Here is a 15,952-nt window from a genome sequence, read left to right as displayed (position 1 = left end):
CTTAGAAATACTTTTTCATTGGAGCCCTAGGAGCAGTAAAGTCCTGTGACTTTGCAGCTCTGGGTAGAATCAATTGGTAATTGCATCCTCAAGCACGCAGTGCCACTCAAAAACAACCATGTGCTCATGCAAATACAAGAGATACGCGCCCATAAATACATGAGCCATACTGCTTTCTTAGTTCAAATCAAATGAAATCAAATTTTATTTGTCACATGCGCCGAATACAACAGGTGTAGACCTCACCGTGAAATGCTTACAAGCCCTTAACCAACAATGCAGTTCAAGAAATAGAGTTAAGAAAATATTTACTAAATAAACTAAAGTAAAAAATCTAATAAAAAGTAACACAATAAAATAACAATAACGAGGCTATATACAGGGGGAACTGGTACCGAGTCAATGTGCGGGGGCACAGGTTAGTCGAGGTAATTTGTACATGTAGGTAGGGGTAATTTGTACATGTACTGTAGGTAGGAGTAGTTCTGCCATTAGTGAATGCATTAATGAGGAACTAACTGGGTTGGCCATGCAGGGTCGGGCGGTGAGCGTTAGACCAGTTAGGTCCAGCTTTCTCCTCCTTTCTAGGCCAGTTATGCAACACCATCTAACAGCCTTCATTGAGAATACAGTATGTTCTGGCTGGTTGCTTGCGAAAGAGGAAGCCAGAAGATGATCACGTGGACGGATTTGGTTTTTCTCTGAATCGCACGTTGTCACGGATGCCTTGATGAGCTGATCCGATGCCACTGCTTCCTCCCCCATCCTCTCTCAACTTTGTAGTGAGAGAGATTTTCTCTCTTAGTGTTTGGTCTCTAATTCATTAATGTTGTTCAGTTCTAGTAGGCTTTCATTTCCCTGCAGTGCAGACACACGTAATGTACTAAAGTAGTTATTTAACTGTGATTATTAAAGCCTTACTTATTCATGACTACTCTCACCAAGGAGGATTAATTTTCAAGACTTCCTAGAATCTTTCCTAGATTCATTTACTACGAGCATGATTAATTTCCTGAAATCAGATACTGACTCTTAGACCAGTAGCTAGCTGTGGTGAGAAAATAGTGTAACCAACCTATTGCTCTGGACCCAAAGCTGACAAGTTTGTATCATGCCTCGGAAGAGAGTTGGAAGAAGATACAAAGTATGCCGTTTGTTTTTGGAAGTTTCTATGGACAGTGTGAATAGAATATGAATCCATGTACAGCGGGCAGTATGTATATTGTGCTTCATGACGTTTATCATGCCTTCTAGAACCCTCAGATTTAAGCCCTTCTAATGTCCATTGTCTTGCGTCAGATAGCGCAACATTTATCTGCACTAATGGTTGCTGGACTAGCATCACATAGGAGTGACACCGCCCGACATAAGACAATGTCCTGTTATAGTATATGATAAAATAACATTAGAGTAGATTCATGTAGCACATGACGATTAAATGTTTGGTTATGATGAACCCAACCATTATATATAAGCCATACTGACCATAGATGACACCGGAATCAAGCACTTAGCTTGATGCAGGCTGAGGCTGAAATTGAAGCTACAGAGAAAGGGGTCAGCCAGGTTACTGTACCCGGACGCATTTAGGGCTCCATTCAATCAGATCCGCTTTAGCCAACATCTGCATAGCGGTTGTTTTGGCGGTGTCAGAGGTGGAACTGTGTTAAAGCTGTCAAATCCACAAGTGGCTACTGACGTTATACCTAAAGCAGACATTGCCATTGGCTGCACTAAGTTGCATTACGAGAAATCCCATGCAGCCTTGTTTACAAGTTCGAACACTGGAATGTGAGATGTAATCTAGACCTCGATTAGGCTGATAGAAATCCTCATTATTTAGTTGAATGATTTTCAATTTGAGCGTCATTATTTCTATATAGCCCACACTTTCTCTCGTTGTGAACTTCTATCGCGAGTGGGACGGGTGTGGCTTTGTGACAATGATCAAGAGCAGCTGATCACCAATTTGACAGCTCCAACACATTTACACCTCCGACATCGGCAAAACATCAGCTATGCGGGTTTCGGCTTTCGCTGGTTAACGCTTGATCTGATTGAATCTAGGCCTTAGTTTCAGAACATTGTTTTACTAAAAAAGTCAAATGACTCATGGTCATTCTCATCCTCAGTCACTATGGATGTGTGCAGACAGGCAGCCCAATTCTAATATTTTTTGACCAATCACATCAGATATCTTTCAGAGCTGAGCTGATTGGTCAAAATACCAATTAGTGAAAAAAAGATCTGAATTGGGCTGCCTGGGTAAAGGCAGACATAGAGCCTTACATAATGTGGGCTAGATTGACTGATTGACAGAATGAATGGATGGGTGGATGTCCTGGTTTTTACATAACCGTAAGAACATGGCGGTCCACAGAAATGACTAATGAGCAGAGAGACACTATAGTACCAGGCTGTACCCTTTTACAACCCTTAATGATGACAGACAGCAGTAAACAATGCACACCCAGAGAGTGGACAGGGTGAGGGAGGGTGACGGAGGAGGTCAACAAACATCAATACAGCTTCCCATAGCCTTTCATGAATGGGAGATCCCTTCCCTCCATCTATTCAAACAAGGATGTGAAGAGATGGTTTGAAAATAGCCCTCCTGAGAATTTTGTATAACATTTCCATGGGCTATATTGAGGTGTTGTTATTTCCACCAGTTTTGTTTTATATAAATGTTGACCATAGAGACATTGTCTATGATATTGACCCCGACAACTGAAAAGGGCAGGAGTAGCTCAATGCACTGACTGACAATATTTCCCAAGGGAAGATTTCATTAATTTGCTCAGTGTTGTAACACTTTCGGTTACATAAAGCTTTAACTAATAATACACACAGCACAAACAAGCAATTATGTTGTAATATCTTCACTGTGCCGTACCTGCTAGCTTATAAATACAAAGTCGAAGGGATAACCCAATTGAAAAGATAATTGAGAGTGCATAATTACTGTTTTTACAAAGGGATTGAAATGCGAAGCATCTTATGCAATGTTTACTTTTACCACAGTGGTTTCACCTTTGTTACTACATAGAACTAGCCTGTCTCTACTTCCTGTGGCTTAGATTCCTGTCTGTCACTTTTGGGGACAATTAGAGAACTGATAATGCTGTTTGTGGTTAACATGCACATGTTGTGTTGCAGTTTCATATAGTCTTGTGGCTAAGAAAGGTTTTGTGCTCCATATTAGCAGAGCAAAACAAAAACATTCCTAATGCTTGTTTTGTTTGAGTTCAGGGTTTTCAAGTGAGAAAGTTTGAAACAACAAGTTGCTGTGGTTCATGTCACTGATGCATCGACTAGTGTTCTCTCTGTTCACTCTGAGACCACAACTGCTTCTTTGTCAGAGTGAAAATGTTTAGAATGCTGTAAAATGTCTATAAGTACTATAAACAGTGTGTCAATTCAGAGTGTCAATTCAGTATACAGTATATGCTTGTTAACAAACAAAACCAAAAAAGAAAGTAGGCCTAACAACCCCAAAAGGAGAAGTAGACTTGCCTACACATCAATTTTGCATACGGTTTGGGTATGCTTTTAATGACTTTGCTGGAGCCTGGAGCAAAATATAAACAAATTCAATAACAAAATCTGTTGGAATCATACCACTGCAATCCCCAAGATTCTTAGAAAATTGGGAAGATTATCGGTTGAGGGACAAACAACATTTATAAATCAGAAAATGTGCACGGTGACTCCAAGGGGATTTTTTTTTTCTAAATGAGAGAAGTAACAGACCAAAAACATCTTGTCTCATTGACAGAACAGGAGAACTGGAGGTTTAGTACTGTTACGGATACAGGTATCCTGTGTTTTTGTGTGTTTCTACTCCTTCTGCCCTAATCACAGGTGTCCTGTATGTTCCTCATTGGTGGTCGTTGAGGTGTCTGCTGATTGGACCAATCAGTGAACATTCCTGTGCATTGCACCACCTGTTACTCGTTTGTTCAATCACACATCCCATTATATAAAAACCAGTATTGTGTTTGTTAGAGAGAGAGAGAGAGAGAATATTTCCGTATGTGAGTATGGACACGGTGGTGTCCTGTTTTTGGTTACTCACTAAGTTGCTGGTTACTATGATTGGTAATTCTGTTAGACCACTGTTTTGTATGTGAGTAATGGATACTGTGATGTCCTGTGTTTAGAGAGCTCATTAATTTGCTGGTTACTCTGTTTGGTACCTATTGTGTGTTTCTGGGAAAAGGGGAGTTTGAGCTAGCTGCCCTTGGGCATACATTTCCCGTAGAAAGAACTGTCTATAAACACTAGTTAGACCTGAGCGGACCACCCCCTGTATTTTTGTATGGTAGCAGTAGCCTAGCGGTTCTTGAGGCAGGCAAGATCAGTTTAGGGGTGTTTTACACTATTGTTTCATTTCTTGGGTCCTGCTCAGCCCTTTTTCCCAAACCTTTACCGTGTGTTCAGAAATAAACCATTTGTGTTTGACGGTAGTTCATGGTTGTTGTGTCATATTTGTTCTCACTGTTCCATGCTTCACTTATAATTTACATGAATTATGTTACGGGTCTCATGTCCATCACCCTAGACGTTCGAAGCCACGGGGTTCGTAACAAGTACCCTCGGCTGATCCAAATGAAAGAATATCAAACACACAGGGATCTCATTAAGATATTTGTTAGGTTGCGTTAACACAACAAGCCTAAAACGCAATTACATAAAAACAAATAGAGCCGCACACTGTATATACAAGCTACCAGTAATTTATTGGGTAAACCACCAATGTTTGGGCATCACTGTGTCATCTTCAGGGTAATATCATGAATGCTTGAACCAGGTTATGTAGACAAACAGTGCAATTAGTGTGTCATAGTTATTAGGGTGATGAGAATTTAACAACAATGAAACTGTTAAAAGACACTTTCTAAAATCCTCCAATGGCAGAGATACATAGATGTCTTTGTGCTCTGCGAAGGAAGTCAGCAGGAACTAAATTAATTCCAAAGTCTGATCTCAAATTCACCATGCAGACTGATGAGAGAAATTCCCTCTCTGGACTTCTGGATCATTAAAGAGAATGATGCATTACACACAGACTTATACGCAAAGCCCACAGACCGCAACACCCTGCTACGCATGGACAGTATGCATCCCCATCACCTCAAGAATGGTTTACCATATAGCCAGTTGTAACACGACTCAGGATAAGACCCAGATGCAGACACAGGAGGCAGGCAGTTTGAATCTCAGATGTTTATTACAAAACAGGGGCAGGCAAACGGCAGGTCAAAGGCAGGCAGAGGTCAGTAATCCAAGGCAGCATTAAACAGGGACAGAACGGCAGGCAGGCTCAGGGTCAGGGCAGGCAGAATGGTCAGAACCGGGAGGACTAGAAAACAGACACTAGAGATGCTGGAAAACGGGAAAAACACGCTGGTAAGACTTGACAAGACGAACTGGCAACAGACAAACAGAAAATGCAGGTATAAATACACAGGGGATAATGGGGAAAAATGGGAGACACCTGGTGGGGGGTGGAGACAAGCACAAAACAGGTGAAACAGATCAAGGTGTGACAAGTTGTGCAGGGTTAAACGCATCTGTGGCCAACAGTCAGATTTTGACAACAATGCTAAGAAAATGACATACAAATTCAAAATAAGAGGCTACAAGGACAAAACTCTTGATGCAATTCTGAAAATATCCCAAAAACCAAGAGAGGAATTGCTAAAAGCTAAACCAAAGAAGAAAAACAAATGCAACAGTCTTTTGCACTAAGTACACCAAGTGTTCGGAGAAAATGAAATAAATCCTGAAAAAGCACTGGCATATTCTGCAAACAGACAAAAAAATTGCACACCTCTTCAAGGAACCCCCACTGGTTGTCTACAAGCGTGGCCGCAATATTGGAGACAGCCTAGCGAGATCTGACCTGCCCCCTGAGCCCACTCAGACACTCTTGGCACCCATTCCAAATGGGAACTACAAATGTGGCTCATGCGCACAGTGCAACAATACTACAAAAACATATTGTTTTTGACACCCACACACAGGACGAAAAATCCCTGTTAGGGGTGTTCTCTATCTCAAAGGGAGTAATCTATCTCAAATCCTGTCCATGTGGGAAAGCCTACGTAGGACAAACAAAAAGACAATTAAAACAACGCATAGCTGAACACCGCAGCTCAATCAGGTGTAAGAACACTGGCTATCCAGTAGCAGCTCACTTTGTTGAAGCTAACCGTCCCATCTCCTCCCTCAAATACACAGGTATCGAGCACGTTACTCTACCAAGGAGAGGAGGTAACATCGAGACCCTGTTACTAAAGATGGAGGCCTACTGGATATCCTATCTAAAAACACTGACCCCTAGTGGTCTAAACATTGACTATGACCTCAGACCCTTTTTTATGAACAAGTCTGCTAAATGAACATATTATTTCTACAGTTGTAGTGGGCAGTAATATTTGACATGTGTATGTACAGTATATATGATATTATAAATACCTCATGTGACTTGTAATAAAACTAAGCAATTAGCCTATTAAAAATGTTATCTGACTCCATAAAGATAATTAAAATATACACATTTTTACATTAGGCAATAGGCAATGAGTTGATGTAAACTAGCAAGAATTGGTCTGATAATTATCTATCTCAAAGGCAGATATTTAATTAACATTGTACAATGAATGGATTCACATACAAGGCATAAAGCTTAAGCTACAAACATTAACAAGCATTACTCCAAGGTATTATTCCAAGCATATAGATCCTAAGGTTAACTTACAGGACACAGCATGAACAAAGAGATGCTTACTAGGTCAGAGGCCTAGGAGCCTAAGAAATTAGAATTGATCATACAACCTTCCTCCATGGACTGGATACAGGATAAGAGAGAGAACAAAGGCATTCAACCCAAAACCAACCACCATTGACCAATCAAACGATATCAAGTTTACAGTGTAACCTGACCAGCAAGGCCCAATCTCCACAGGGTGTCACAGCATCTAAGAGCTTGTGTGGGGGATGAGACCATAGACCATAAAACCTCGAATCAAATTGTATTGGTCGATATTGATGGTTGTAACAGCAGCAAGACAATAGGGTATGTGTCAGGCCATGGTGCCCCCAGAGTCTGGGGTGGAACTGTGGTGTGGGTATGTTGATTATAAAAACATGTATCCAATTTCCACAATGTTTCATTTACTCACCAAAGATGAAAAGTTTAATTAAAATATGGCAAACATGGCTATTGTATTTGTATCCAGAGAATTTGTGTGAAAATGACACCAAACACGGTTATACGTGAGAGACATTTGCCTTGTGATTGGATGAAATTAACCAAGTTGTGAGAGCATGTATGTTTGGTTGTGTGTGTGTGTGTGTGTGTGTGTGTGTGTGTGTGTGTGTGTGTGTGTGTGTGTGTGTGTGGGACAAAGATGTGGGACATAGATGTGTTATGTCCTTGATCAGTGGTAGTGTTCTAGGCTATTTGGAGAGCCAAATGTCTATTGTGACTTTTGATCGTGGGGTGGAGAGTTGTGTGTTTGGTTGGGCATGTTGAAACAGTTTTGGTGTTGAGGGTAGGGTTTTGGTTGGGGGGCCTGTTGAAACTGTTTTGAATGGGGTGTGATTTTGGGTAGCCGAACCGAATGAGTGTGCTCGCATACTCCCTTAAAAGACCTTTGCTTGAAAAATGAGAAAAAAGCAGCAATAGTACTTTGTCCAGTATCCACTTCCTCAAAATAGTCTGAATTAATCTAAGATAACTCAAAAAATCTGTCATACATTTTGACGTGTTTGCCAAGGAGATCTTTTACATTTTACATCTAACTAAAATGTTTGGTGCAGTATTTCTCAATTAAAACATGTGCATGAAAACGAGTTGTCTATCGTTGAATGACAACAAACACTTGATTGAATAATCTCTACTGTTGACCAATGACCGACGAATAGGTGTAGACTTCGGCTCCGAACTTCAGCTTGCCTCAAGGAAATGCTTTGTGTGCACGAACAGCAGAAAAAAACCTTGCCGAAGACCAAAACGAACAAAAATTACACTAAAGTTGTCATAATATATGCATGAACTGTTCCGAACTGTTTCGGATGGGAAGCATGTGGACTCCTTTAGGCCTTCCAGAGCATTCACACCTGACCCAGTGGGGGATCAACAAGCATTTGTCTGGACTTCACAGAAAATCCGAAGTTACCATTTTTTTCAATCACTTTGGTGCAATTTCTACAAGTATGTGGAACATTATTACAACTTTAAGCACAAAAATCTAATCAAATCATCAAAATGGCTCATGTTTCAAAACTCTAAGCACATTTTCAATTAACTGAGTACAACAAACAAATTCACAGTCAAATCAGTCTTTCAATTTGGATACAAATTCAATCTAAGTACAGTGCTTTCAGAAAGTATTTCAAATTAATTACAAATGAAAAGCAGAAATGTCTTGAGTAAATAAGTATTCAAACCCTTTCTTATGGCAAGCCTAAATATGTTCAGGAGTAAAAATGTGCTTAGCAAGTCACATAATAAGTTGCATGGACTCTGTGTGCAATAATAGCATTTAACATGATTTTTGAATGACTACCTCATCTCTGTACCCCACAAATACAATTATCTGTAAGGTCCCTCAGTCGAGTAGGGAATTTCAAACACATATTCAACCACAAAGACCAGGGAGGTTTTCCAATGCCTCGCAAAGAAGGGCACCTACCCAGCTCTGCAGATTTTGCTGCAAAGAGACAGAATAATTAGATAATTTGTTTTGGTACTGTCCATTTGTAGCTTGTTTTTGGACACAGGTCAAGGAATGGCTAAAGGATTGCAATATTTACCTGGAGCTAACCTTGCAGATTACTGGGTGATCTGAAAAGTCATAGTCAATCGATCAATAATATAACAATACTTTTAGCAAAAATGTTTATTTTCAATTCACAATCTGTAGAAACAATGAGGATAGAAAGGTTCAGAACTTTTGTAAGACATCACAGTACAGTTGAAATATATATGGCAAATATAAATCCTATATGGATGGTGTTAAGAGATAGATGGGAGGTGTTGAATGGAATTGAAGGATGGGACTAATAACAACTAACAACAAATAATAACAAGATAACTAATAATGTAAGCATACTGTGTCCATAATAAGTATATAGGTTGTAGGTTGGGAGCTTTTGTGAAAGACCACAGTTAGAAAGATATGGCATATAGAAGCAAACCGGATGGACATCATGAAAATGATCGGAGAAGTTGAGAGTAGAAGAAGTTCAGGAGAAAAAATTTACAAAATATAACTATTGTAAAATTGACTGTGTTCATAAAATGTAGATAGTAAGTATAAGCTGGAAGTAGAGGCCTAAGCATTGTTGTTCACTAGTTTACTCCAAGTAGGGAAAGGGTGGCGGGGTTGGAAAGTAATAAAGGGAAATATATTTGTTTTATAGGATATGTATGTATGTATGTATGTATGTATGTATGTGTGTATGTATGTGTGTATGTATTTATATATATATATATACAGTGGGGAAAAAAAGTATTTAGTCAGCCACCAATTGTGCAAGTTCTCCCACTTAAAAAGATGAGGGAGGCCTGTAATTTTCATCATAGGTACATGTCAACTATGACAGACAAAATGAGAAAAAAATTTCCAGAAAATCACATTGTAGAATTTTTAATGAATTTATTTGCAAATATGGTGGAAAATAAGTATTTGGTCAATAACAAAAGTTTCTCAATACTTTGTTATATACCCCTTGTTGGCAATGACACAGGTCAAACGTTTTCTGTAAGTCTTCACAAGGTTTTCACACACTGTTGCTGGTATTTTGGCCCATTCCTCCATGCAGATCTCCTCTAGAGCAGTGATGTTTTGGGGCTGTCGCTGGGCAACACAGACTTTCAACTCCCTCCAAAGATTTTCTATGGGGTTGAGATCTGGAGACTGACTAGGCCACTCCAGGACCTTGAAATGCTTCTTAGGAAGCCACTCCTTCGTTGCCCGGGAGGTGTGTTTGGGATCATTGTCATGCTAAAAGACCCAGCCACGTTTCATCTTCAATGCCCTTGCTGATGGAAGGAGGTTTTCACTCAAAATCTCACGATACATGGCCCCATTCATTCTTTCCTTTACACGGATCAGTCGTCCTGGTCCCTTTGCAGAAAAACAGCCCCAAAGCATGATGTTTCCACCCCCATGCTTCACAGTAGGTATGGTGTTCTTTGGATGCAACTCAGCATTCTTTGTCCTCCAAACACGACGAGTTGAGTTTTTACCAAAAAGTTATATTTTGGTTTCATCTGACCATATGACATTCTCCCAATCCTCTTCTGGATCATCCAAATGCACTCTAGCAAACTTCAGACGGGCCTGGACATGTACTAGCTTAAGCAGGGGGACACGTCTGGCACTGCAGGATTTGAGTCCCTGGCGGCGTAGTGTGTTACTGATGGTAGGCTTTGTTACTTTGGTCCCAGCTCTCTGCAGGTCATTCACTAGGTGGTTCTGGGATTTTTGCTCACCGTTCTTGTGATCATTTTGACCCCACGGGGTGAATTCTTGCGTGGAGCCCCAGATCGAGGGAGATTATCAGTGGTCTTGTATGTCTTCCATTTCCTAATAATTGCTCCCACAGTTGATTTCTTCAAACCAAGCTGCTTACCTATTGCAGATTCAGTCTTCCCAGCCTGGTGCAGGTCTACAATTTTGTTTCTGGTGTCCTTTGACAGCTCTTTGGTCTTGGCCATAGTGGAGTTTGGAGTGTGACTGTTTGAGGTTGTGGACAGGTGTCTTTTATACTGATAACAAGTTCAAACAGGTGCCATTAATACAGGTAACGGGTGGAGGACAGAGGAGCCTCTTAAAGAAGAAGTTACAGGTCTGTGAGAGCCAGAAATCTTGCTTGTTTGTAGGTGACCAAATACTTATTTTCCACCATAATTTGCAAATAAATTCATAAAAAATCCTAAAATGTGATTTCCTGGAGAAAAAAAATCTCATTTTGTTTGTCATAGTTGACGTGTACCTATGATGAAAATTACAGGCCTCTCTCATCTTTTTAAGTGGGAGAACTTGCACAATTGGTGGCTGACTAAATACTTTTTCCCCCACTGTATAGTGCAATTAGTTATATTATTGATTTGAATATTTTGAGCCAGATCCTAATTGGTATGTCTAATTTGAGAGATATTTTAATGGCATATAAAGCCCTACTTGCTTTGTCTTTCAGTTCATTCACGGCCAGGTTGAAGTTCCTTGTGGAGCAGATGTATTTATTGATTTTTTGTCCCAAATACTGTGTACCAGTAAAAATGGCTATCGGTTTCCCTGACATCTAGATCTTTTCTGGGATGTACTAATTTGTCTTTTTGAGATTGACTGTCAGGGCCCTGGTCTGACAACTGTTGCAGATGATCTAATTGTTGCTCTAACCCCTCTTTTGTGGCGACAGCAGCACCAGCTGTTGACTGTTATATTGCAGCACTTCCCAAACTCGGGGTTGCGACCCATATCGCCTGATATGAAAATGGGGTGGCGGAAAAATTTCACAAATCCTGAAAAACAACAAAACAAATATGAATAAATAAATTTACACCACCGGTCAAAAGTTTGGACACACCTACTCGTTCAAGGGTTTTTCTGAATGTTTTACTATTTTCTACATTGTAGAATAATAGTGAAGACATCAAAACGATGAAATAACACATATGAAATCATGTAGTAACCAAAAAAGTGTTAAGCAAAAAAACTCTTGACACGTTAAATAGGTCCTAAATCAATTTAGAACTGGACCGGAGAGGCCAACCCTCCTCTCCAGTCTGTCCAGAAGAACATATTGGTCAACAGTGTCGAATGCAGCACACAAATCTAAAGGACAGAGAGCTGTTTGGCATCTGTGTTGGCTGTAATATAATTTACCACTCTAACTAAGGCTGTCTCTGTGCTGTGGTGGGCATGGAAACCAGATTGGAATTGTAAAGAAAAAACATTTGGCACTTAAAAAATAATTGAGCTATTTGAACACCAGGGAAAATAAATCCATAGTGCCTTTAAGTGGTAGGCTAGGGCACATATCATCAAACTTCTCATCAGGTCTTACGTGACTGATACCCAGCCTAATGTTGGTTATCTTATCTCTGAAATATGCCTCAAACTCAAACTCAAAATAGTGATCAAGCTCGAAAAAGTTGCCCGTCTGGCATTTTTAATTGCCTTGTTATATTTGCCAAGTTTCTCTCTCACAATATCATAATGGACCTGCAACTTTGACTTTCTCCAAGTGAAATCGCACAGTTCATTGAGCTGTCATGTGACCGAATGATGCAGACATCACATTCATGGGTGACTACGGAGGAGTTTTGGTTCCTGACTCAAATTGAAAACCCTGCCGTCTCCCTCTGAGCATTAATGTCGCGTTCAAAACAACTGGGAACTCGGAAATCTCTGACTTCCGACTTCAGTGCGTTCAAGGCAACTGGGAACTCGGAAAGAAACAAGTTCCGACTGTGAAAAATCATTTTGAACGGTCATCCAATTTGGAATTCCAACTCGGGAACTCGGGCCTCTTTCTAGAGCTCCGTCTTTCCAACCTAAAGATCACAGACGTCATGATTTGACCTCTTATTTTTCAGAGATCCCAGTTGTCTTGAAAGCACCATAAAACACATGGTAGACTACCCTTTGTCATATCTGTGTGAAGCTAGATTCAGTGCTCTCATCTGCATTAAAACCAAATATCGATCCAGGTTGGATGTGACAGCTGAGATGAGGTGCTCACTGTCGACCACGTGACATGCATCAAGCACACCCATCTCAATAGTGGTGATGAGATAAATCAAATCACATTTGATTTGTAACATGCGCCGAATACAACAGGTGTACACCTTAAAGTGAAATGGTTACTTACAAGCCCTTAACCAACAATGCAGTTTTAAGAAAAATTTATATTAAGTAAAAAACGAGATAAGTAAAACATTTTAATAACTAAAAATTAAAGAGCAGCAGTAAAATAACAATAGCGAGGCTATATATAGGAGGTACCAGTACAGAGTCAATGTGCGGGGGCAACGGTTAGTCTAGGTAATTGAGGTAATATGTAGGTAGAGTTAAAGTGACTATGCATAGATAATAAACAGAGGGTAGCAGCAGCATAAAAGAGGGGGTGGGGGGGGTCAATGTAAATAGTACAGGTGGCCATTTTATTAATTGTTCAGCAGTCTTATAATATAATAATAATAATAATAATATGCCATTTAGCAGACGCTTTTATCCAAAGCGACTTACAGTCATGTGTGCATACATTTTTACGTATGGGTGATCCCAGGGATCGAACCCACTACCCTGGCGTTACAAGCGCCATGCTCTACCAATTGAGCTGGGTTAGAAGCTGTTAAGGAACCTTTTGGACCTAGACTAGGCGCTCTGGTACCGCTTGCCATGCGGTAGCAGAGAGAACAGTCTATGACTTGGGTGACTGGAATCTTTGACAATTTTTTGGGACTTCCTCTGACACCGCCTAATATGTACAGTACCAGTCAAAAGTTTGGACACACCTACTCATTCAAGGGTTTTCTTCATTTTTACTATTTTCTACATTGTAGAATAATAGTGAAGACATCAAAACTATGAAATAACACATATGGAATCATGTAGTAACCAAAAAAGTGTTAAACAAATCAAAATATATGTTATATTTTAGATTCTTCAAAGTTGAGTTGAGGTCAGGTGATTGTGGAGGACAGGTCTTCTGATGCAGCACTCCATCACTCTCCTTCTTGGTCAAATAGCCCTTACACAGCCAAGAGGTGTGTTTTGGATCATTGTCCTGTTGAAAAACAAATGATAGTCCCACTAAGCGCAAACCAGATGGGATGGCGTATCGCTGCAGAATGCTGTGGTAGCCATGCTGGTTAAGTGTGCCTTGAATTCTAAATAAATCACTGATAGTGTCACCAGCAAAGCAGCCCCACTCCATCACACCTCCTCCTCCATGCTTCACGGTAGGAACCATACATGCGGAGATCATCCGTTCACCACTGAGTCTCACAAAGACACAGTGATTGGAACCAAAAATCTCAAATTTGGACTCATCAGACCAATGGACAGATTTCCACCGGTCTAATGTCCATTACTCGTGTTTCTTGGCCCAAGCAAGTCTTATTGGTGTCGTTTAGTAGTGGTTTCTTTGCAGCAATTCGACCATGAAGGCTTGATTCACACATTCTCCTCTGAACAGTTGATGTTGAGATGTGTCTGTTACTTGAAATCTATGAAGCATTTATTTGGGCTGCAATCTGAGGTGCAGTTAACTCTAATGAACTTATCCTCTGCAACAGAGGTAACTCTGGGTCTTGCTTTCCTGTGGCGGTCCTCATCAGAGCCAGTTTCATCATAGCACTTGATGTTTTTTGCGACTGCACTTGAAGAAACTTTCAAAGTTCTTGGAATTTTCAGTATTGAATGACTCTTTGCTTATTTGAGTTGTTCTTGCCATAATATGGACTTTCTCTTTGACCAAATAGGTCTATCTTCTGTATACCCCCCCTACCTTGTCACAACACAACTAATTGGCTCAAACACATTAAGAAGGAAAGAAATTCCACAAATTAACTTTTAGCAAGGCACCCCTGTTAATTGAAATGCATTCCTCATGAAGATGGTTGAGAGAATGCCAAGAGTGTGCAAAGCTGTCATCAAGGCTGCTTTGAGGAAAATGTATTTTGATTAGTTTAACACTTTTTTGGTTACTACATGATTCCATATGTGTTATTTCATAGTTTTGATGTCTTCACTATTATTCTACAACGTAGAAATTGTTTTTAAAAAATAAAGAAAAACCCTTGATTGAGTAGGTGTGTCCAAACTTTTGACTGGTACTGTAAGTCCTGGATGGCAGGAAACTTGGCCCCAGTGATGTACTGGGCTGTACGCACTACACTCTGTAGCGCCGTACCGTAGGATGCCGAGCAGTTGCCATACCAGGCAGTGATGCAGGATACTCTCTATTGTGCAGCTGTATAACTTTTTGAGGATCTGGGGACCCATGCCAAATCTTTTTGGTCTCCTGAGTGGGAAAAGGTGTTGTCGTGCCCTCTTCACGACTGACTTGGTGTGTTTGGACCATGATAGTTTGTTGGTGATGTGGACACCAAGGAACTTGAAACTCTCGACCCGCTCCACCCATGTGAATGGGGGCATGTTCGGCCCTTCTTTGCCTGTAGTCCACGATCAGCTCCTTTGCCTTGCTCAAGTTGATGGAGAGGTTGTTGTCCTGGCACCTCCTTCCTATAGGCTGCCTCATCGTTGTCGGTGATCAGGTCTACCACTGTTGTGTAGTCAGCAAACTTAATGATGGTGTTGGAGTCATGCTTGGCCACGCAGTCGTGGGTGAACAGGGAGTACAGGAGGGGACTAAGCACACACCCCTGAGGGGCACCCGTGTTGAGGATCACCGTGGAAGATGTGTACCGGTCAGGTAGGACTCACTCCTGGATTGCGTCCTACCTGACCGGTCGCTCCTACCAAGTGGCGTGGCGAGAAGCTGTCTCCGCACCACGTGCTCTCACCACTGGTGTCCCCCAAGGCTCAGTTCTAGGCCCTCTCCTTTTCTCCCTATACACCAAGTCACTTGGCTCTGTCATATCCTCACATGGTCTCTCCTATCATTGCTACGCTGACGATACACAACTAATCTTCTCCTTTCCCCCTTCTGATAACCAGGTGGCGAATCGCATCTCTGCATGTCTGGCAGACATATCAGAATGGATGACGGATCACCACCTCAAGCTGAACCCTGGCAAGACGGAGCTGCTCTTCCTCCCGGGGAAGGACTGCCCGTTCCATGATCTCGCCATCACGGTTGACAACTCCGCTGTGTCCTCCTCCCAGAGTGCGAAGAGCCTAGGCGTGACCCTGGACAACACCCTGTCGTTCTCCGCCAACATCAAGGCGGTGACCCGCTCCTG

This window comes from Coregonus lavaretus (assembly GCF_964263955.1).
Source record: "Coregonus lavaretus genome assembly, chromosome: 31".
NCBI classification, from domain to species: Eukaryota; Metazoa; Chordata; class Actinopteri; order Salmoniformes; family Salmonidae; genus Coregonus; species Coregonus lavaretus.
Note: the sequence above shows the minus strand (reverse complement) of the source record.